Source organism: Scyliorhinus torazame, chromosome 8 (genome assembly GCF_047496885.1).
Source record: "Scyliorhinus torazame isolate Kashiwa2021f chromosome 8, sScyTor2.1, whole genome shotgun sequence".
NCBI lineage: Eukaryota > Metazoa > Chordata > Chondrichthyes > Carcharhiniformes > Scyliorhinidae > Scyliorhinus > Scyliorhinus torazame.
Window position 1 is genome coordinate 33,266,522 of NC_092714.1, and position 25,386 is coordinate 33,291,907.

Sequence of the window (25,386 nt, forward strand, 5' to 3'; positions counted from 1 at the left end):
GGGGTCGAGAACGAGGAGTCATACTTTCAGGATACGGAGTAGGCCATTTAGGACTGAGATGAGGAAAAACCTGTTCAGTCAGAGGGTGATGAACCTGTGGGATTCTCTACCACAGAAAGCTGTGGAGGCCAAATCACTGAATATATTTAAGAAGGAAATAAATAGATCCCAGCCTCTGAACATTCATTGAAACTGACTGCAGAAAGTTCAGTGGGGTCAGCACGAATGAAGCTTTTTCCTGAGCATTCTTTCCATTTTGATTGCACTTTAGAGGACATGGAGCTTCTGCATTTGTACAATAACATTTCCAGAATTAGTTCTCCCTGATTTGATGATTTGGTGGTGTGAAACCTACATTAGTTCCTAGTTTCCATCAGCACTTTCAGATTATCAGCAGGAGGCACATAGAAGTGTTCAGAAATGCCAAAACATTGGAATTATAAAAGTTGTCATTCTTGCCATTGTGTGATCTTAATATTGCTCATCTCAAAATATAGGAAGTTATGTATTTTTCCACTGTTGATGATCATTTAGCATTGCCCATCAGGTCAGTTTTGGTTAGCCTTATTATAAAAAGCTGTGATAACAGTCAGGAAACCCACGTGGATAACCGTGTTGTAGGGAAAAATCCCTTGTACCAGTGTATTCAAGAGGCCGAGTCTCAAGGCAAGGTTCAAAGCGTTGTTCTTTATTGTACAATTACTGAAGCCTTCAGGGAGACCCACGCAGCCAGCTCAGAAACAGTGGCTTGGCCACGTTGATCTCGACAATTACACATTCGCTCTGGAATTTTATAGGAATCCAAATTCGAGCGGGAACATTTGCTCATGCATAATAGTTTAAAAGTGGCGGGTAGTTTTGATTTAGATCTCTCAGACAAGTTTAAACTGAGAATATGCATCCTATTTGGCCAGGAAGCTCCCTGGCAGACTTTGTCGATTTGCATCTGTATGGTGTGTGTACGTGTTGATGAGATTATCTGTGCTCGCTCCGGTGTCCCTCCCTTCTCTAATGTGTTTTCCATTATCTCCCTGATGTGTCTCCTTAACTAAATCGACCTCCAATGTCTGTGGCTGTGCTATGCTTTTGTTTCTGTGTTTGCTAGATGAGGTGTTAATGTCATCTTTGTCCTGCTGTGTGTGAAGGAGACGCTAATCTAATCTATACATTTCTTTTATTCCTTTTATTCTGGTTTCTTTGCCTGCCTTGGCCATTTTATTAATATCCTATTTCATTCTTTCATAAGTCTTTGCAATACAGTTGTGCCATATATCCCACTGCCAGGGTCTTGACTCGCAGATATCCCGATCTCCTGGCCATGAGGCCGTTTTAAGATGCAGCTTAGGCAGCTTCGTGCTGTTGCTGGGCAGAACAAGGGTCTTCCATCAATTTCAAATTAAATGTCTCTCAGCTGTGCAGAAGGGGATTTAAACGAATGCCCATCCGGGTGTCCCCTTCTGCATTGTGGGCACATTATAAACGGTGCCTATCAGTCCAATAAAACAGTCCAATAAATGTTTGATGAGATGAGATAAAAATATAGTCTTGGAAAATGGCCTACTTCAATCATGGAACGGTGTGGGGTCTGATTGTCCCTACGGCAAAGAACCTTGGAAGCCTGTCTGTGGCCGCCATGTATATATTTTTAAATAAAAACACATAACCCTCTTTAATCCGATAACATGCATTACCCCTGGGTCGCCTGACCCCATGGTTCCATGTTGTGGAACCTTCCCTCCCCCGGGACTGCCCACTCGATTGTACCCCTTGGTGAGAATGGAATGGGTATGTCCACGAGGCTGAGCTTACGTGGGTGCTGTTGTACTTGCCACGCATGAGCTGCCTACCCGCGGTGGCTGCAATGCATTTTTGTTGCTTGCAGTCACAGGTGAAGTGTCCTTCCCGGACCCGGCACTCCTGGAGAGCACAATGTGCCTCAGCGCACGAATCGTTTTTCGAGACAAAGGCATGCACGCACCCCCATCCCTTTCCCTTAAAACATTGTGGGTAATCCCCATGTGCCTCTACCCGTTGGGGTCCCACCCCCCCTGGAATTCCCGGCTCAGTGAGCTCTGCACACCTCCCTTGTATCCCTTGTTTAAAGTACCCACTATGTTCCTTGCAGGGCGCCCCTGATGTGTCGATAGAAAATAACTCTTGTGGGAGCCACCCTGGTGTCGCGATGAATAGGGAGTTTACTGATCGCGCTGAAGGGTAACAAGCGGTCCTATTCCCATAGATCTGAATGTGTGTTTTCAGGAATAGGTTTTCTTCCACGATTGGTGGTGCTGCTCCCCTAACCCTCATGTGTTGGAGTATATTTACAATGGTCATGGCTATCATCAAATGTGTCCCTATTCCCTTATCGTTTTTTTTTTACAACAGTATTTTTTATAGTTATAGTATATACAGAAAATAAACCGGTAATTAAATTAAAAGTTGTTTGTTTCGACGTCTTGATAGTAGATCTGGTCCTGGTCCCTGTGGAATTTAAATATAAAAGAAAAATAGTATCTTTATTTCATTTGTCTTCATACAGCTTCAATTGGGTCCAGTGTTTCCAGATCCCCTATCCCCTTCTATCCATACAGGCACAGGTATCTCCGCTAATAATGACCTCGTAAGGTCCGTGCCATCTCGGGGCAAATCCTGGTTTTGCAGGAAGCATTTTTGTTAAGACCCGGCTCCCGGCTTTTGGGACCTCCGGTAATATTTCTGAGTCCTCCTTTGTGTCGACCTGTGCCTGATTTAGAATTACGGACCGGCGCATCCCCTTTAATTGGGTGCTAAGGTCTCGGATGTATTGACGGATCTTACCCTTTATCGGGCCCACATCTGTCTCGCCTGTAATAATGCTTTTGGGTAAGTGCATTGCTCGCCCGGTCATCAGCTCGTATGGAGTCAAGCCGGTAGTTCGATTTGTGGTCGCCCTAAGCCTCATCAGAACTGCAGGTAGGACTTCTGTCCAATTCCTACCTGAGGATTGCGTTGCGCTCGCTATGGTTATTTTTAGAGTCCGATTCATCCTCTCCACCATCCCGGAACTTTGTGGGTGGTAGGGGATGTGAAATTTCTGTTTTATTCCCAATAGTTGGCAAATAATTTTCATAACTTTTCCTGTGAAGTGTGTTCCCTGGTCCGAATCAACCTGAATTGGCATCCCCCATCTGGGAAAGACTTCTGCCGCCAAGGTCCTGGCTACCGTTGGGGCTGTACAATTGGTTGTGGGGAATGCTTCCACCCACCTGGTGAATTGATCTACTATTACCAGGCAGTATGTTTTCCCGTGAGAGGGAGGCCATGGTCCTATGAAATCCATTTGTATCTGTTCCCAGGGTCCCTTCGGTCTGGGTTGGTGTCCTATCTTTACCTTTATGGGCTTCCCGGGGTTGTGTTGTGCACATACAGTGCATCTGCGGCAGTATGTAGCCACATCCCGTCCCAATCCTTTCCACCACCACTCTCTCCCCAGGCTATGTATCATTGCATCCCTGCCTGTGTGGGGGAGTCTGTGGTGTAGTTCCAGTAATGTGGTCTGGATGCATCCTGATGCCAATACCCGGTTATCTTTTCTCCACACCCCATCAGTCCCTTTAACTGCGCCCAGCTGCTCACATCTATCTCGTTCTTGTTTGGGAATGTCCCTGTGTAATTTCTGTATATCAATTACTTCCTGTTCTACCATTATCTCTGCAAGGGGCAGGCTTTTAATGTCGCTGTTTTCTAAGGCTTTCTGTGCCGCTGTGTCTGCGGCTTGATTCCCTTTGAAATGAATCCACCCCGGGGTGTCCCCTCCTGGTTCCCGCTGGTGGGCTTTTATTTTAATTACTGCAGCCTCTTTAGGCTGCTCACTAGCTGCTAGCAGTGCCCTTATCCGCTGCTGATGTTTAATGGGGGTACCTCCTGTGGTAATGAACCCCCTTCTCCCCCATGCGGACATGTAGCCGTGGATCATGCCGAACGCGTATTGGCTGTCCGTGTACACATTTACGGTCTTTCCTGCTGCTAATCTCAAGGATTGGGTGAGGGCAACTAATTCTGCTACCTGAGCGGACTGACCCCCGTCGATCATTCCCGATTCTAGAGTTTTCAGGTTCTGGTCTACTACTGCCCACCCTGTCCTTGGTGATCCGGATACATATTTGCGGGACCTGTCCACATAGAGGGTCTGATCTGCTGTTGGAAGGGGTTCGTCCCTAATCTTCCCTTCCTCGCTATCTTTGTCAATTTCTCCGCAGCTGTGCGCTTCCCCAATAGATAAAATCCCTTCCGCGGGGTTTTCTCCCGTGTCCCTAATGATGGTGACTGACTTGTTAGATGGTAGGAGTGTGGCCTCCCACCTTGCCCTTCTTATGTTCGAGACTGTTTTGAGTTTGCCCGTGTTTAGCATTTCCATCAGTGTATGTTTTGTGTGTAACACGATATCGCCTGTCATGACAATGGGCTCACTTATCCTCACAGCCCATGCTGCACAATCTAGGGCGGCTATGCACCTGGGCATCCCGGTGACTACTGGTCCCTCAGCCGTTGAATAATACCCTACGGGTCTCTTCCTATCCCCATGAGTCTGTGCCACCACGGCCGAATAGAAGCTGTCCTGATTATCACAGAATCCTTGCTTCCGTCTGGCAGTCCCAGCCCTGGGGCTGAAACTAACCTAGCTTTCAACTCTGCAGATGCTGTCCCTTGCTCCTGTCCCCACTTTATACTTTCTAAGGCTGGCTTTCCTCCCTTCACTAGTCTCTGAATTGGCTCTGCGATTCTTGCAAAGTCAGGGATAAAACTCCTACTATAATTGAATAGGCCTAAAACTTTCCGGACCCCTCTTACTGTAACTGGTCGCGGCATCCTTTTAATCGCGGTTTTGCGATCTTCAGGCGTTTCTTTAATTCCCTGGGAAATTAGGTGTCCTACGTACAGGACCTGAGGTTTTGCAATTTGTGCCTTACGTGGGCTGACTCTCAGCCCGGCATTCGCCAATCCTTTTAATACTGAATACAGGGCTGCTTTGTGCCCTTCTTCTGTTTTGGACGCTATTAACACATCGTCCACATACTGGAGGACCGTATTGTCCTCATGCAATTTCACCCTACTCAGGATATTACTCATTGTTCTGTGAAATATGGCGGGGCTGTTGTGAAATCCCTGTGGGAGGCGAGTCCATGTGTACTGTTTCTTTCCCACAGTGAAGGCGAATTTATTTTGGGATTCTGTGTCCAGTGGAAGGGACCAGAACCCATTTGCTATATCCAATACCGTGAAAATTTTGTGGTCTTGTGCCAATCCGTTTAAAATAGTCGAGGGGTTTGCCACAATGGGGTGTAATTTAGGTGTCACTTTGTTCAAACCTGTGTAATCGATGGTGAGCCGGTAGCTCCCATCAGGTTTTATGACTGACCATGTGGGGGAATTGGTGGTGCTGGTGGTTTCCCTAACGATTCCTTTTTCTACCAAACCCTTGACTATGTCTACCACTGCCGCTTGCGCTTCTCGCTTGATAGGGTATTGCCGGTGGGGCCTGTGTACCGGTCCTGGGACTTTTATCGGTTCTGTGTCGGTTAGCCCGGTATCTAATTTAGTCCTAGCCCAGGCTTCGGGAATGGAAGCGCAGATTGCTCCGAACCCTTCTCTTTCCTTATCCCAATCTTGGGCCACAATGGGGGCTACCCCGATCGTCCCCAGGTGGCTTGCTAATGCCTCTATTTCGGTCTTCCTACCGTCAGGTTGTGGCCAAATTAGTTTCCCTTTCCCACAATCTATCAGCACCTGGTATTTCCTCATTAAGTCAATTCCCACGATTGTGCCCTCATTATTCTGACATACGTAAAATTGCATTGGAATGTACTTGTGGTTGACTTCTACTAATGTGGTCTCGCTAAGATCGGCGGGCATTCTCTCTCCCCCTACCCCGGTTATGTATATTCTTTTGTTGGTCAGTGGCAAGTGCAGGTTTGTAATTGATATTGCTGCTGCCGTATCTACTAACATGTGGCATTCCCTACCCCCCCACCAAGGCTTCCACATATAACCTATCTCCCTCTTTACTGCTTTGAACGGGAGTTACGGGTTGTGAGATTTCGACCGGTGTTGGTCGACGCGTGGGGTATGTGGACACCGGTTTCTGTCAGGATTCACTGTCTTTGGTGGGCGTGGCTACACTAATCCTCTCCTGTCTCCCATCTCCCGGGTCCCTTCTAGTCACCCTTGTGAATTCCGGGGATGTGGTGCCTCCGGGGTTGGTCTGTAGTGGTCTTGGGGTCTCCCATGTTTCCCCCAACACGTTGCCTCGGTGTGCCCCGCCCTGTGGCAGTGGTCACAGCGGGGTCTGCCATTCTCTGGTCTCCCCCTGAATGGTGCTCCCCTGCAGAATCTAGCCATATGCCCTGGCTGGCCACACGTGTAGCAGCTGAGCCAGGTTCTTCCCTCACCTCCGTTATGGGGGGTTCCGGTCCTCTTTGGTCTGGGCTTTGTCTGGGCAACCCTCCCTTCCTTTATCCCGCTAGCCCACTCGACTAGCTCATCATAGTCCTGGGATGTTATCACCCCCATCTTAAGGATTTCTTGGTGTGCCTCTGATAGCCCGTCCTTGAATGCCTGGATAAAATTCCCTGTCTCCCCTATCCACATTGTCCTGTCCTGAACACTCCTTATATACCTGGAATAATCTCTCTCCAAACTCCGATGCACTTTCCCCCCGTCCTTGTTTAGTATTTGTGATCCTGCTCCAATTAGTGGTGGAGTTCCCTAAGACCCGTTGGATTTCTGTCTTAAATAATGTGAAGGGTGCCTGCTGGGCGTCTATCTCCGCCGTTACAGGAACGGCATGTGTCCACCTTCCTCCATTATAGTCCTGTGCTGCTTGGGTCGCTGGTCCTCCTGCCACTAGCCTCCATTTATCCGCTGGACAGGCTGCCCTGACCAGCTGGTGTATGTCCCTTAAATGTAACTGGTGCCCTACCCAGAGTGTATCTAATTCGCCCCAAAATTCCAGGTTTGCGGTTCTGGGTTTTAACTTCACCAGTGAGGCCATAATCTGCTGCCTTTCCCCTGGGGTGAAAGGCTTATAGGTTGCTTTCGGTTGTGCTGCCGTCCCTCCTCTGGTGACTGGCGCTAGGTTGTAATTTTTTATGTCCCACTCTGATACTGGAGCAGTTGCATCGCTCTGCACTGACTCGTATGAGGGCAGAGGGTCCGTTTCCTTTGATCTCTGCGCTATCTCCGCAGTGTGGTTTCTGCGTTCTAGTTCCCTCACTCTCTCCTGCAACACTTTAATTTGTTCTGTCTCTTTGTGTCTCTCCTCCATGGAGGCATTTACCCTCTCAATTAGTCCAGCTAATTGGGTCACCAACATTACTCCCATTACTTTTGTTTTATCCCGTTTTACTCTGTCCACCCATGTTCTTTGATCTTCCAAAGGTTGTGATGCATTCCACCCGTTCCATTTCATCTTTGCAACAATCGCTTCTCTGGCTAACAAATACTTAAAAATGAGAGCTACTGCAGTTTCTCCCTTAGTAACATGGTCTGCCATTTTTCTGTCTAGCAGTCCTGCAACCCCCGTGTGCTGGTTCCAACAGTAAAAGCGCCCCAACTCTCTCTCTCTTATCCCCTTATCATTGATACTGCTCCAGCACCATCTGTATTGCTGTAGGGTCTCGTAGTGGGGCCCCAGTGAGTCTCGGCCCCTGTGCTCCTCCAACTATTCCTGACACCTCACGCTTGGTCTATTTTGTGTTGTCTTATTGGGATGTGTGCTGGTCTTTAGTGGGTTTGTCGGCCCCTATCCCCAGCCCCTTTAAGTATAACGCCTCCCGTTTGGCCACCCCCTCCACTAGCAAGGCTGATCCGTCACCCCAAAGAGGGAGCCTCAGCTCCCTGGTACCCTGCTAAGGATTGTGGTGTTCCCTACAGACGAACAAGGTTATCGAACTCCGCCCAGGCCCCTAATGGACTCTCTGTCATCGTGTCTCTTGGTTAGGGTGGATCGGGTCCCCTTTTCCTCAACACTTACATATGTGTATCTGTTATCAAAGCCCCTGTTATAATTAATAACTGTGTCGACTCTGCGTTATTCGCCCCTACAGAGTCTGTGTTGTTACCCGATTTACACTGTCCGTGCCTTGCACCCTGAGTGCCTGTGCCTCTCAGTGCCCGCTTGATCACCCAACCTTAGCGTGGGAGATTCCTCCTCTTAACGTTCGATTTAAGGTAGGGCACCTTGAGTCAAGCACTCCCTTGTCCTATTGCCTTGGCACAGACAGCGGTTTCACTTACAATCCTGGGTTAGTCACACCAATTAGTTCTGCATGCGGTTCTTATCCTTATTTTAGTCTTAATTCCTTATTCCCTTTATCAAAATACCCCAAAAACTGTTATCTTTACCTCTGGTCCTCTGTTCAAAGTTTCACATACGGTTTTACTTACCTTCTTCCACACGGTCGTTTTGGCCGATACCTCTTTAACGCACGGTATCTCTGTCCGGCGTCCTCTTTTCCTCAAAAAAAATTCTCTGTTTTAATTCAAAAAACTTAGGCAAGATTATACAATTCTCTAGGACAACATTTAAACGGACAAACCCTAACCCTTAAAGGTACCTCACTTTGAACGGAGACTTGTACCCGTTGTTGACTGCCCTGGATTTTTATCAGATTTGTTTGAATTTGATCCCGGCTTTCAGACCGTGGCCACCAGTCAGAAGTCAGACATCAAACCCTGCTCCCTGCGCCATCTGTTGAAGGGAAAAATCCCTTGTACCAGTGCATTCAAGCGGCCAAGTCTCAAGGCAAGGTTCAAAGTGTTGTTCTTTATTGTACAATTACTGAAGTCTTCAGGGAGACCCATGCAGCCAGCTCAGAAACAGTGGCTTGGTCACGTTGATCTCGACAATTACACATTCGCTCTGGATTTTTATAGGAATCCAAATTCGAGCGGGAACATTTGCTCATACATAATAGTTAAAAGGTGGCGGGTAGTTTTGATTTAGATCTCTCAGACAGGTTTAAACTAAGAATATGCATCCTATTTGGCCAGGAAGCTCCCTGGTAGACTTTGTCAATTTGCATCTGTATGGTGTGTGTACGTGTTGATGAGATTGTCTGTGCTCGCTCCGGTGTCCCTCCCTTCTCTAATGTGTTTTCCATTATCTTTCTGATGTGTCTCCTTAACTAAATTGACCTCCGATGCCTGTGGCTGTGCTATGCTTTTGTTTCTGTGTTTGCTAGATGAGGTGGTAATGTCATCTTTGTCCTGCTGTGTGTGTGGGATATGCTAATCTAATCTATATATTTATTTTATTCCTTCTATTCTGGTTTCTTTGCCTGCCTTGGCCATTTTATTAATATCCTATTTCATTCTTTCATAAGTCTTTGCAATACAGTTGTGCCATATATCCCACTGCCAGGGTCTTGACTCGCAGATATCCCGATCTCCTGGCCATGGGGCCGTTTTAAGATGCAGCTTCGGCAGCTTCGTGCTGTTGCTGGGCAGAACAAGGGTCTTCCATCAATTTCAAATTAAAGGTCTCTCAGCTGTGCAGAAGGGGATTTAAACGAATGTCCATCCGGGTGTCCCTTTCTGCATTGTGGGCACATTATAAACGGTGCCAATCAGTCCAATAAAACAGTCCAATAAATGTTAAATGTTTGATGAGATGAGATAAAAATATGGTCTTGGAAAATGGCCTACTGCAACCGAATCGAACTTTCCATGGGGCTTGTGGAATACGAGCTCCCCCCTAATGGGCGGAGGCCTATAGAACATAGAACATAGAATGATACAGCGCAGTACAGGCCCTTCGGCCCTCGATGTTGCACCAAAACAAAAGCCATCTAACCTACACTATGCCATTATCATCCATATGCTTATCCAATAAACTTTTAAATGCCCTCAATGTTGGCGAGTTCACTACTGTTGCCGGTAGGGCATTCCACGGCCTCACCACTCTTTGCATAAAGAACCTACCTCTGACCTCTGTCCTATATCTATTACCCCTCAGTTTAAAGCTATGTCCCCTCGTGCCAGCCATTTCCATCCGCGGGAGAAGGCTCTCACTGTCCACCCTATCTAACCCCCTGATCATTTTGTATGCCTCTATTAAGTCTCCTCTTAACCTTATTCTCACCAACGAAAACAACCTCAAGTCCAACAGCCTTTCCTCATAAGATTTTCCCTCCATACCAGGCAACATCCTGGTAAATCTCCTCTGCACCCGCTCCAAAGCCTCCACGTCCTTCCTATAATGCGGTGACCAGAACTGTACGGAATACTCCAAATGCGGCCGTACCAGAGTTTTGTACAGCTGCAACATGACCTCCTGACTCCGGAACTCAATCCCTCTACCAATAAAGGCCAACACTCCATAGGCCTTCTTCACAACCCTATCAACCTGGGTGGCAACTTTCAGGGATCTATGTACATGGACACCTAGATCCCTCTGCTCATCCACACTTCCAAGAACTTTACCATTAGCCAAATATTCCGCATTCCTGTTATTCCTTCCAAAGTGAATCACCCCACACTTCTCTACATTAAACTCCATTTGCCACCTCTCAGCCCAGCTCTGCAGCTTATCTATGTCCCTCTGTAACCTGCTACATCCTTCCTCACTGTCGACAACACCACCGACTTTAGTGTCGTCTGCAAATTTACTCACCCACCCTTCTGCGCCTTCCTCTAGGTCATTGATAAAAATGACAAACAGCAACGGCCCCAGAACAGATCCTTGTGGTTCGCCAGGTATCAGCTGGGGCTCATGAAATCAACCGTTAAAAGCAGACCCGGATTGGGACCGGCATGATCGGTAGTCCTGGCTTGGACCTATGTGCTGTCCCCACCGAATTGTGTCCTTTTCTTTTGGCTAGAAGTACTACCGGCGGGTTTGAATCCCTTTCTCGGGTCTCCTGAAGTCTTCATAAGAGGATATGGGGGTAATGGTGAGAAGATGTACAAAGATGATGCTAGAGATGTGTGTGTATAAATGTCCATCCCTCATTCAGAATAAACGGCTTCGCCCAAAGAAAGGTGCAAATGTAAAGCCTGCGACCACGGGAGTGGTTGAATTAAACAGTACAGATTTATTTTTAGGGGAAGCTAGATAAGCTTATGAGGGAGAAGGGTAAAGGATTACAATGATAGCTTTATGTAAGGAAAGATTGGAGTCACCTCTAGAAGAGAATAATCAAAGTGTGAACTGGTTCGATGCTGTGTCTCCGAAATAATCTTACGCAACTGAGATCTCAGTTAATAATTACCCTCACCCCCCCACCCCCCCCGCCCCCCCCCGCCCCGCGCACACACACACTTACACAACCTCCATAACAGCAGCCGACTATCATGTTGCTTAGCAACGATGAACAGACTCTGATTGGTCGGTGAGGATAACGCAGGTGTCATCGATCAAAATCAATTTGAAAACAGTTCCTACTTTTTAAAGGGACACAAAGAAGAACATCCGAATTATCAGTAAAACAAAAGAAGCTTAAATTAAATCTCATGTTGTTTTTGTGCATCCTCAATTCTCCGCAATCCCCCCCAGTGCCCTCAGGAGAGCCTCAAGTCTAATGGCAGGCACACTTTGCTCTTTCTCGGCCATGGTGTAGGCATTGAAGCAGGTGTTAGAGAGAGACTGTCAGAAGTGGACAATCCTGTTGGCTGTATCCAACATGAACCAGTGGGTGGCCACCTTCGCCATGTCCCAGGAACAGGCCCACACAGAGACCCGCTGACCCACCCACTTCCACCGAAATGTGTGGCCAAAGATCAGGAGCACGAGATTGAGGAACAGCTCTCCTCAGGTAATGGAAGGTCACCTCACACCACATATAATAATAATAATAGAGTAATCACTTATTGTCACAAGTAGGCTTCAATGAAGTTACTGTGAAACGCCCCTAGTCGCCACATTCCGGCACCTGTTCGGGGAGGCTGGTACGGGAATTGAACCCGTGCTGCTGGCCTTGTTCTACACTTGGAACACACACCTCTCAGCCACGAAAATAACCTAGATATCTATTTGGTGGAGCTTTTTATGGTCACAGAGGAGTCAGGTAAGAGAGTATAATGAAAACAATTTCTTGTTAAAGCAAACTATTTACATGTCACAATCCAGGTCCCAGCCGGGACTTCTCTGCTTAGGCTGCTATCTGGACCGGCTTTTCTGTCTGTATTCAATTCATAATTTCATAAGATGTAGGAGCAGAATGGGGCCATTTGGCCCATCGAGTCTGCACTGCCATTCGATCATGGCTGATCTCATCCTGGCCTTAACTCCACCATCCTACCCATTCTCCATAATCCTTCAACCCATTACCAATTAAAAATCTGTCTATAAGTTCATAAGATATAAACCCCTGTCCCTCAGTGAGTGAGCTAATATTCAAAGAGGCTATTGGGGAGGCTAACCGATCCCGCCCCGTAGGTCTCGTGAGGGTTATAACAGGACTACTCCGTGCCACAATCTCCAAGCCAGATCCCTAAACGAACAAGGGAGAACTTGTAGATAAACAGTCCTCCACTGGGGGCCCCCTACCTCCACTGAACGACAGGATGGAATGCCAGGCGATGTACAGATGGAGGATGAAAGTGCAGCAGCAGCCTATAAGATAAAGCCCTGCACGCAGAGTGGCACATAGAAACAGAAAATAGAAGCAGGAGGAGGCCATTCGGCCATTCGAGCCTGCTCCGCCATTCATTATGATCATGGCTGATCACCAAGTTCAATACCCTGACCTCGCCTTCCCCCCCATATCCCTTGATTCCCTTTAGCACGACATAGAGGGTATTTACGAGGTGGGATTTGGGGTGTCATACCAATGAGGAATTTTATCCAAACATTAGTCCGCTCAGGCGGTTCACTCCACATACATCAGTCACCCGAACACGCCCACTGGAGTGAGGGCCAAGTGCTGTTTTTAGCACTTTGATGGTTTGATTGCAGGCCGATGACAGGATATCATGGCAACACCTCTCTAAAGAATTATAAGAAACAAACAGGAATTTCCTTTTTTCAGGTGACGTTATGGGAAGAAGAGAAACTGGAGGTGAAAATGAAGATTTTTATCGCGATCAAATTTCAAGAACTATTGCACTTGAGAGAACGCAACGTTCTTTGCCCTTCACTCTTCGTGGTAAAATATTTCCAAGTCAGGTTTCCACAGGGATTCGCTCCTGGCACCTCACATAACCAGTTATCACATTATACCATGTCACCCCTGCCGAAACTCCAAGAAGTCTCACAGAAGCATCACCAAATTAAATTTGATATTGAACCACGCAAGTGGCTATTAGGACAAATGATCAAACGCTTGGTATAAGGAATAGGTTTTAAGACATGTCCTAAAAGAGAATTGACAGCTGCAGAGGCGGCGAGGTTTAGGGAGAGAATTCCAGTACTTCAGGCCTAGGCTACTAAAGGTAGAGCACAAGTGGTAATGGTAAGGAAAATCCGGGATGCATGTGCCCGGAGCTCTCAGAGAGGGTTGTAGGGATGAGAGAAGGCCAAGGGATGACAAGGCATTTGGAATTGATTCGATCATAATTAAATCTCCAGAAATTTTCTCGTTCACTGTAGAATTCTTTTTTCTTTATTCATTTAAGGGATGCGGGCTTTGCTGGCTAGGCAAGTGCTAAATCGCTGGCTTTGAAAGCAGACCAAGGCACGCCAGCAAGCACGGTTCAATTCCCGTAACAGCCTCCGTGAACAGGCGCCGGAATGTGGCGACTAGGGGCTTTTCACAGTAACTTCATTTGAAGTCTACTTGTGACAATAAGCGATTTTCATTTCATTTCATTTCATTAATCCCCATCCCTATTTGTCCTTGAGAATGCCACGGACGGTGAGGTGCCTTCCTGCACTCTGGTCCAGAATGGTGCAGCCCTCTAAGCTTGCTGCAGGTTTCCCGGGAGCAGAGGTGAAGTTACAAATTGGACAAATACTGCATCTGTCATTTGCTGTATGCATATTTGGAGAACTCTTTGGCTTATAGAATGAGGAAAGAGAGAAAGACTTACATTCGGGGAAACGGCAAGAGGTAAATTGCTCCTTCAGAGAGTGAGCACTGACATGATGGTCCAATGGCTTCCTTCTGTGCTGTAGCCATTCTGTTGTTATGGGCGAGGCTTTTTCAGAACCCCAAAATGCACCATGGAGTTCAACCAACCTCTCCCTTTAATGGATTTGTTGCTTTTCCGAGCACACGGCTTTTTCCCTCGGTGTGGAATTACAATTATGGACATGTGGGTTTTTAAACACAAAACACTGTTTATTCCATGAACTCAACTTAACATCTTAAATAAACATTGGATCTCTTAACACCCCTTACTTCAAAGATAACTCAGAAAATATTGTAACAGTAAATAATTCCTTAAAATGTTCCTTCAAACTTCCAAGAGACTTAACACCTTTAAACAAAATCACATCAAGTTAAAGGCTTCACTATTATAAGTTTAAATCACCCAAATGATCCAGAGATAGTCTTTCATGGCAGAGATCCAGCTCACTGCAAAACACAGACACACACACCCAGCTCTTTTCAAAACTGAAACTAAAAACCTGCAAAACTAAACTGCAAAATGGCTGACCTGACCTCAGCCCCACCCACTCTCTGACATCACTGTTTTCTTAAAGGTACGTTGCTTAAACATCCATGTCTTAAAGGCACTCTCGCATGACGCCTCCGCCCAAGAAAAAAAACATCAACTTCAAGATGGTTTCATTTTTCACTTTTGCACCATCCACTAAGAAATGTACACAGTAAATATACCTTGTCGTTTTTTTAAAAAAACAACACATGCAAACAGGTATAATAATATAGTCCATTTTTCTTTGTTCTTCTTCCTCCAACCGAAATCCTTCTCGATTGACAATCTCTTTGTACAAAGTCTCTGCACGATCCATCCATTCCTCTACTCCTCGGCATTTCTCTTTAGAATCAGATACCATAGTTCAATCTGACCACAGAGTCCCTTGCAATTCTCCAATACAGGAACATTGGCGACCACAGCTTTCAGGCAGCCAAATGCCTGTTGAAAGTCCGCTGTCTATTGAATTTTTTTACATTTGTTCAGCAAGTCCAACAGTGGAGTAATCACGCCACAAAACATTTGCATAACTGTTCGATCAAAGCCATTCATGCTAAGAAATCGCATTATTTCCCTCCGTCTTGAGGATAACAGAAACTCCGCAAGAAAAGTGATTCGGGCTTCTCCAAATTCACTTTCGGCTAGGTTCATCACCAAACCTGCCACCTGAAGTCGATCGAAGAACTCCATACGATGTTTTAAATGTTCTTTCCATGTCTGGAAGTTGTAAATAAAAGAAGATTGTCCCACTTTGTCCATGCAATTCTTCAATGGTGGGACAGGATAAGAGTCCGTTCTTGTAACTGCATTCACCTTTCTATAGTTCACACACCACCGTTGGGTACCGTCTGGTTTAGGTACCATCACTATGGGTGAGCTCCATTGGCTGCAACCCACTTTAATTATGCCATTCTTCAGCATACTCTCAATCTCTCTGTTAACCTGTGCCAATTTTAAAGGGTTAAGTCTGTATGGATGTTATTTGATAGGAACAGCATTGCCCACATCTACATTATGTATAGTATAGTACCATTTTAGTACTTCCCAATTTATCTCTACAAACGTGCCCATGTGATATCAATAACTCTTTCAGGGCAGTTGGTTTTTCCTCTGGAAGGTAACAACAATTCATCCCAATTTTTAGGAACATCCTCATTTTCCAATTTAATTTGAGGTATGTCAAATTCACAGTCATCTGGATTTGGTTCGTCACTTTGAGTTAAAATCATTAAAACCTCCTTTTTCTCCCTCGTTCCCTTTCAAAATACCTTTTAAGCATATTCACATGACACACTCGGTGAGTCTTCCTTCTATCTGGTGTTTTTACCACATAATTCACCTCACTTAATTTCCTTTCAATCTGATACGGTCCACAAAACCTAGCTTTTAAAGGCTCACCTACCACTGGTCACAACACTAAAACTTTATCCCCACTGGCAAAACTACGAACTTTGGATTTCTTGTCCGCTACCCGTTTCAACACATTTTGTGCAACTTTCAAATGTTGTCTAGCCAATTCACCTGCTCTATTTAATCGTTCCCTAAAATTTGACACGTAATCCAATCGTGTAATTTCCGATTTCTCATCCACCAATTTTTCCTTTATCAATTTAAGTGGTCCTCTTACCTCATGACCAAAAATTAGATCAAAATGACTAAATTTGGTAGACTCATTAGGTGCATCCCTAATTGCAAACAAAACAAATGGAATTCCTTTATCCTAATCCTCTGGATAATCTTGACAATACGCCCTCAACATTGTCTTTAATGTCTGATGCCACCTTTCGAACCTGCGATTCTGGATGGTACGCAGTTGATTTAAATTGTTTTATTCCTCAACTATCCATAACTTCTTTGAATAACTTTGAAGTAAAATTTGATCCTTGATCAGATTGAATTTCTGTGGGTAGTCCATATCTAGTAAAGAATTTAAGTAACTCCTCCACAATCCTTTTAGCTGTAATATTACGTACTGGAATGGCCTCTGGAAACCTAGTAGACACATCCATTACAGTCAAAAGATATTGATTCCCACTTTTTGTTTTAGGAAGTGGGCCTACACAATCGATTAGGACCCTTGTAAAAGGTTCCTCAAATGCTGGAATGGGTATTAAGGGCGCTGGTTTTATCATTGCTTGAGGTTTCCCTATCACTTGACATGTGTGACATGATTGACAAAATTTAACTACTTCTTTATGTAGTCCAGGCCAATAAAAATGTTTCTGGATTTTAGCTTGAGTTTTCCTTATTCCCAAATGACCTCCCACTGGTACCTCATGTGCAACTCGCAACACCTCCTTGATGAACATCTGCCCACTTTTCATCCGCCTACATATGTACAGGTCTCCATTTTCTCATTACGACATCATTTTTACGGTAATAACACTCTGGTGTACTCTCAGATTCCTCTTCCGTATATGCTTTCTGATATATCTGTTTTATTTCTACATCTTTCTGTTGTAACTCCGCCAATTTTCCTGAACTAAAAATATCTGCCTCATCCTCCACCTGTTCTTGTTCTTTTTCAACCATCTGATCAAAAATCGTTTCTGATAATTGCACTTCAACTTCATCTTCACTCTTTGATTTCTCCTCGTGTTAACCTGTGACTTTGCGACCTTGTTACCACACAATCCGTAAAAATCCCAGGATATTCGTCCTTCAACACTTCAGTTGACTGATTTTCCACTGGCTTATCAACCACAGTAGGCATCACTCCCACCTGCGATCCAGCTATATCATTACCCAAGATAAACTGTACTCCTGGGCAAGATAGTTTATCTATTACTCCTACTACCACTTCACCACTCTTCACCACTTTCCAACCTTACCTTATATAATGGAACTCTCACCCTCTTACCCTGAATTCCACATATCAGCACCTTTTCTGGCAACATTCTTCCCAAACTACATAATTCCTCATCTCTTACCATTAAAGATTGACTAGCCCCTGTATCTCGTAAAATTGTGATTTCTTTATCTGCTCCTCCTGATACACATGAGTAAACTTTACCCACACATGTAAATTCTTTAAAGACATCTGGCACCTTCTTAACAATTACTTCTTGAACAGGCTGTACAATCGTTTGCACCTCCTTCACGTCCCTTGGGCTTTCCTTTACCACTCTAACAAACCCCACTGTCTTATCCTGTTTTACCACATCAGCCTTCCCATTGCTTTTCTTCAACCACCAACACTGTGACTTCACATGGCCTAGTTTATTACAGTGAAAACATCTGGGGCGAGATTCTCCGACCCCCCGCCAGGTCGGAGAATCGGCGGGGGCTGGCGTGAATCCTGCCCCCGCAAGTTGCCGAATTCTCCGGCACTGGATATTCGGCAGGGGTGGGAATCGCGCCGCGCCGGTTGGCGGGCCCACCCCGTGATTCTCCGGCCCGGATGGGCCGAAGTCCCGCTGCTAAAATGCCTGTCCCGCCGGCGTAGATTAAACCACCTACCTTACCGCCGGGACAAGGCAGCGCGGGCGGGCTCCGGGGTCCTGGGGGGGTGCGTGGGGCGATCTGGCCCCGGGGGTGCCCCCACGGTGGCCTGGCCCACGATCGGGGCCCACCGATCCACGGGCGGGCCTGTGCCTTGGGGGCACTCTTTTCCTTCCGCCTTCGCCATGGTCTCCACCCTGGCGGAGGCGGAAGAGACTCCCTCCACTGCGCATGCGCGGGAATGCCGTCAGCGGCCGCTAACGCTCCCATGCATGCGCCGCCCGGAGATGTCATTTCCGCGCCAGCTGGCGGGGCACCAAACGCCTTTTCCGCCAGCTGGCGGGGTGGAAATTAGTCCGGCGCATTCTGCACCTTTGGGGCGGCGCGATGCCCGACTGATATGCGCCGTTTTGGGCACCAGTCGGCGGACATCGCGCCGATACCGGAGAGTTTCGCCCCTGAAACTTTTCATTTCTTTTCCACCCTCCTGGATTTCTTTTTAAATCTGAGGTACACTCTCTTTATTGTCTCCCATCTGATCACCTTTACCTTTACCACTTGAGTATTTCTCATGTCCCCAGTTTCTATCCCTCACCACTTGAAACTGATGTCGGAAACCAATCTTTGATTTATGAACTAATTCATAACCATCTGCCATTTCTGCTGCTAATCTTGCAGTTTAAACCCTCTGCTCTTCCACATGAGTTCTCACTACATCAGGAATTGAATTTTTAAATTCCTCCAAAAGTATAATTTCTCTGAGAGCTTCATACGTTTGGTCTATTTTCAAAGCCCTTATCCACCTATCAAAATTACTCTGTTTGAGCCTTTCAACCTCCATGTATGTTTGATCAAATTCTTTCCTTAACTTTCTAAACCTTTGTCTTTAAGCTTCAGGCACTAGCTCATATGCACTGGAGATGGATTTCTTCACCTCCTCATACGTTCCTGATACCTCCTCCAGTAGTGATGCAAACACTTCACTAGCTCTACCTACCAGCTTTGTTTGAATCAGTAACATCCACATGTCGTGTGGCCATTTCATTTGTTTAGCTACTTTCTCAAATGAAATGAAAAACGCTTCCACTTCCTTCTCGTCAAACCTTGGCAATGCTTGGACATATTTAAATAGATTCCCACCAAGCCTTCGACTATGACGCTCTTTCTCACTATCCTCATCACTATCATCCAACTGTACGTTTCCCTTTACGTCTGCCAATTTTAACTGACTTTCATGTTTCATGGCCATTTTCTGAAGTTCAAACTCCCTCTCTTTATCTTTTTGCCTGATCTGTATCTCCCTTTATTTTTCTTTTTGTTCTGCTAGGGCTATTCTTTCTTTTCTCCTTTCTTCTCTCTCCTTTTCTTTTTCCTCTCTCTCTCTTTCTCTTTCCTCTCTCTCACTCTCGTATGCCAGCCGCTTTAATTCTTTCTCATGTTCCATTTGTTTAATTTGCAACAGAATTTTTGCCATTTCCAATGAGTCAAACTCTGTCTCGGGCATCTTTAAATGCTTAACCACCGCATTATTACCTCATCTTTTCGCATTTTGTCAGGTAATGTTAACTGCAATGTTTGTGCCAAATCTAACAGTCTGCTTTTCGTTTCTGTCTGTAAGGTACTACGTGTAACATTCTCCACCCCCAAAAACTTCTGAGCCTCTGAAAGAGCCATTGTTCACAACAATCTACCCACTTCCCGTAACAGCCACCCCGAACAGGCGCCGGAATGTGGCGACTAGGGGCTTTTCACAGTAACTTCATTTGAAGAATATTTGTGACAATAAGCGATTTTCATTTCATTTCATTTCATTTTTTTTCCATTAAACTAAAGTACCACACTGGAAAAGCAACAATCCTTCACTGTCTTTAAGTTCACAAAAGCCAATCCAATCGATAGACTTTTATACCCCTCGAGCCCCCAATTGTTATGGGCGAGGTGTTTTCAGAATCCCAAAATGTATCATGGAGTTCACCCAACCTCTCCCTTTAATGGATTTGTTGCTTTTCTGAGCACGCGGCTTTTTCCCTTGGTGTGGGATTACAATTATGGACACGTGGGTTTTTAAACACAAAACACTGTTTATTCCATGAGCTCAACTTAACATCTTAAATAAACATTGGATCTCTTAACACCCCTTACTTCAAAGATAACTCAGAAAATATTGCAACAGTAAATAATTCCATAAAATGTTCCTTCAAACTTCCAAGAGGCTTAACACCTTTAAACAAAATCACACCAGGTTAAAGGCTTCACTATTATAAGTTTAAATCACCCAAATGATCCGGAGGTAGTCTTTCATGGCAGAGATCCAGCTCACCGCAAAAACACAGACAAACACCCAGCTCTTTTCAAAACTGAAACTAAAAACCTGCAAAACTAAACTGCAAAATGGCTGACCTGACCTCAGCCCCACCCACTCTCTGACATCACTGTTTTCTTAAAGGTACGTTGCTTAAACATCCATATCTTAAAAGTACTCTCACATGACACTGTTGTTCTGTGATCTTTTGTGTTCTCAGGATATCCCAAAGTGAAATTAGAACAATGATTAAAGGACTTTGGAAATGGAGTCACCGTTACTTCGTGGGCAAAATGGCAGCCAATTTGCAGGCAGCAGAATGGGAAAAAAGCAATGTGCAAAATGATCTGTCAATCTGTTTTGTTTGTGTTGGTTGAGGAATAACGTTGGCCAGAACACCAGGAGAATGCCCCTGGTCTTCTTTAAGTGGTGCCACAGGACACCATACATCCACAAAAAACAGGGGCTTGATTTCCCATTTTACCTGAAAGACAGTGGGCTGGAAATCAAGTGGGTACTGGGCCATGTGATCAAGCCCCTTCCACATCCAATGTCTGAGCTACTTTGATGACCAATCTTCATCAGCACTGTATCAGCAAGTGCGGAAGCAGCTTCCACAAATAACGCGGTGATTGGAATGGTCAGGAAATCAGGTTGTTCCAGGCAGGCAGGTACTGTGGGCTTTCAGTTGGTGGGGATGTTGTACTAGGGAGGAGGCTCGTGGCGGATGAGGAGATTTGTGTGGGGCTAGGAAAGCCTTTATCCATGAAGGTTGTGGCTCTAAATTTCTCCAGGTATTCTGCCATTGTGTGGCCTCATTTGGGAACTTCTGCCACACATCTGACCAATTGGGAGCAGTGCCATAGCAGAAAATCCAAGAACATCTAAGGCTCTTACCTTGACAATTGGAAAGGCAAGACCATTCGACTAGCTGCCACTGGATTATTCCAGTGAAGTCGCTTGAAAAATAAAGTGCCAATTTTAACTTGAGATGGAGTCAGTGTGTGTAGGGACTGGGACCAGCAACAAGATCAGATTCTGAGGCTCGAAGGGATTTTAGCTCCAGGGCAGCATTTATATATGTGCAGGATCAGACTCCCAGCCAAACCTGCTTCGAATTACGGCCTGGCCAATGGTATGGAGTGGGAATTTGTACAGTAGGAGTTCATTGCAGGGTCATTCCATCAGAGGGGACTCCCTGTCAAGATCGGGTGGGAATCCTGGGACCGAAATGGCCCAAAGTTTCCCTATCGAGACCAGAGAAACAAACTTTCTCCCCCAGGCCCGTAAGGAAACTTAAAAAGAGAATAAAACCTTTCCTTTCTGGACCTCTTCAGAGAATCATAGAATTTACAGTGCAGAAGGCGGCCTTTGAACCCATCAGTCTGCACCGGCTCTTGGAAAGAGAACCCTACCCAAGCCCACACCTCTACCCTATCCCAGTAGGCCCACCCAGCCTCTTTTTTGGACACTGAGGGCAATTTAGCATCGCCAATCCACCTAACCTGCACATCTTTGGACTGTGGGAGGAAACCGGAGCACCCGGAGGAAACCCACGCACACACGGAGAGAATGTGCAGACTCTGCACAGACAGTGACCGAAGCCGGGAATCGAACCAGGGACCCTGGAGCTGTGAAGCAACTGTGCTAACCACTGTGCTAGCATGCTGCTCACCTGGCACTGGCTGTTTTTCTCAGCAGATGTAGCCAGGCAGAGATGAAATCACTAGTCCCCAACTCAGGCTCAAGGAAAAATAGCAGACTAAGGCCGGATTACATCATCCAAGATCAACGTGACTAATTAAAAAGGACCCTGCCAGCTTTCAGCAGGTGTCCTTGCTGCCTACAATTTAAATTGGGATCAAGGTGGAGAGGAATGAGTTCAGTCCCCCCTGGTATTTTCAGCGAAAATCAAGGCCATAGTTCTGTAAAATCTGTTTTATTATAATTTTGAAATGATCAGAACCACACCTCATGGCTAGAGCATCTGGAATTTGTTGTTTGCCCCCAGGACACCAAAATATCTGAAAATAAGAATTAAATTACGTTACTTTTAAAATAATGTTATCATTAATTTAACAGTTTTTGAGATGAGAAATAGCCTTTGTAGAAGACGAAAATGATATTGCACTTTAAGAGAAATTTGGCAAACTTTGAAAATTGACAAGTTAATTGAACTCAAAGACCTGATGCAGATTCTCTCTGGAAATCATAATTGTTTTTACTGTGAATTCACAGGTTAGGTATGAGTAACGCAGGCAGCATAAAACAGCGTAGACCTTACACTTTGTTGTCACAGACTGCCAAATTATTATTGAGCGGCAAGTGGCTTGCTAGAATTACAGTGCAGAAGACAGGTGTTAAACTCATTGAGGTAATCATTCTTGGCTTAACTAGCAGTTAACCCGAACCTGCCTGGTTTCTCCAGTCCCCCAAGATGCATAGGCTGCACGCTCATAACCTTCATATAAATCTCAGATTAGGGCAGAGACTGCAGATTGCTTGAAATAAAGTCATTTGCGTCTATTTTGTCCATTGTATATTGTGGGATTATTGCCAGCAGGTTTGCTGTGGTACCCTTTGTGCTTCGTAATTGTTTATGAAATGTAATAGTTTGCCTGTGACTGCTCGCTGTCTCCGTGTCGGTAGGCTTAACATGTAAAATATGACTCTCCTATTGTACTGCTCCAAGTCTGAGCATAACAGGGTTTGTTGTGAGTTTAGAAGGATGAAGGTAGTCACTCAATGTCTGTATTTCACCATTGACGTACTGATTGGAAAGAAATGAGTCTGGTAGACATCCATGAGTTTTAAGACCAAACAAGGTTAATTCTCATTGAATTGAAAACCCACCCAGGTAAAGGTAGCAAAATACTTTAAAAGGTAATCCCGCACATCTTCACCTTTCGCAACCCACATGCACACAAGCGCACAACATTTATAAGTTATGCTTTCTTAAAGAAATTAAGGTTCAATGCTGAAAGGTTAAAACAAATGAGAGAGGTTATTGTGTATGAGTCCTTTGCTGGTCAATTTGTCTGCTACAGAGGACTTCCGGTTGCGGCTATGCCTGGGTAGGAAGCACGGTCGGCAGCTCCCGCCGAGAACTGACTTTTGGGCCCTTTTAAGGAGCTCCAGCGGCACTTGGACGATGATTCCCGGTGTGGGAAGGAAGCAGTGAGGTTCCCCCAGCACTGTATGGAGTGGATCAGGAGCAGAGCGGTCAAAAAAGTGGCATTAGAGAAGAGAGGAGAACGGGTGCGAAAAAGCAAGATGGCGGCAGGCGGGGACCAGGCAGCATGGGCTCAGTGGTCTCAGAACAGCAGGAGTTTTTGAGAAGCTGCTTTGCGGAATTCAAGGCGGAGATGTTGGCCCCTATGAAGGCGTCGATTGAAAGGCTGGTGGAGACCCAGAAGATGCAGGGGACGGCGATAAAGGAGGTGCAGCAGAAGGCCTCTGATAATGAGGATGAGATCCTGGGCCTGGCTGTCAAAGTGGAAGCGCACGAGGCGCTGCATAAAGAATGACAGGAGAAGTTCGAGGATCTGGAGAATAGGTCGAGGAGGAAGAACCTGCGGATTCTGGGTCTCCCTGAGGGCGTGGAGGGGTCGGATGCTGGGCGTATGTGGCTACGATGCTGAGTACGCTGATGGGCGCGGGAGCCTTCCCGAGGCCCCTGGAGCTGGATGGGGTGCACAGGGTCCTGGCGAGGAGGCTGAGGGCGAATGAGCCGCCGAGGGCCGTGGTGGTGAGGTTCCACCACTTCACCGACAGCGAGTGTGTCCTGCGATGGGCGAAGAAGGAGCGGAGCAGCAGGTGGGAGAATGCCGAAATCCGCATCTATCAGGACTGGAGTGCAGAGCTGGCCAAGAAGACGGCAGGATTCAACCGGGCCAAGGCGGTTCTCCACGGAAAGGGGGTGAAGTTCGGGCTGTTACAGCCGGCGCGAATGTGGGTCACGTATCAGGACCGTCACCACTATTTTGATACGCCGGATGAGGCGTGGACCTTTCTCAAAAATGAGAAGTTGGACTCAAATTAATGGTTTGTTGCATGTTATGGGGGATGCTGGGGAGTTGGAGGGGGCGATGTTTGTTCTTTATGTGGGCTTGTTTGGGGGGGGGGGGTTGTCCCCTGCGTTTTCTTGGGGTTGTGTGGGCCTGTGACCCTGGGCCTTCGGGGATTGGGGTGAGGCTGAAGGTGGAAGGAGCTCCGCCACAGGGGGCGGGGGCGGCTCAGAGAGGGAGCGCGGGCTTTTTCCCGTGGAAAGGGGAGGGGGCCTGAGGCGGGGGGCGGTACTGGCTTGGTTTCCACATTGGTTTATAGAGGGGGTGTTGAGGGGGGGGCGTTGGCCACCCCACTTTAGTGGGGGGAGGGCTGGAGACTTCGAGGGGGAATCCAATAGGGGGATCGGAGACAGAGGCGGGAGCAGCCGGGGTCGGCAGGAGTCAGCTGACTTACGGGAGTGCAATGGGGGGAGCAGGGGGGTTAAGCAGTTGCTTGGCCGGGGGAGGGGGGGGGAGACTGGGTTGCTGCTGTGCTGACTGAGGGGGAGTTGAAGGAAAGAGGGAGAGTCGGGGTGGGGAGCCTCTGCCTGGGGGGCTGGAGAGTGCGGGAGGCGCGGGCATGTGGTTGGCCTAAAAAAAGAGATGGCTAGTCGGTGGGGGGGGGGGGGGGGGGGGGGGGGGGGGGGCTGGGGAGGAGGTGGTGTGTAGTCCCCCAATCCGGCTGATCACGTGGAACGTGAGAGGCTTGAATGGGCCGGTCAAGAGGGCTCAGGTGTTTGCGCACTTAAAGGGGCTAAAGGCAGACGGAGCCATGTTACAGGAGACGCACCTGAAGATGGCGGATCAGACCAGGCTGAGGAAGGGATGGGTGGGGCAGGTTTTTCACTCTGGGCTGGATGCGAAGAACAGGGGGGTCGCAATCCTGGTGAGTAAGCGGGTGGCATTTGAGGCGATGGGTATTGTGGCAGATAAGGGGGGTCGATATGCGATGGTGAGTGGCAGGCTGCAGGGGGCCCGGGTGCTGCTGGTGATGTGTATGCCCCAAACTATACGAAAGGT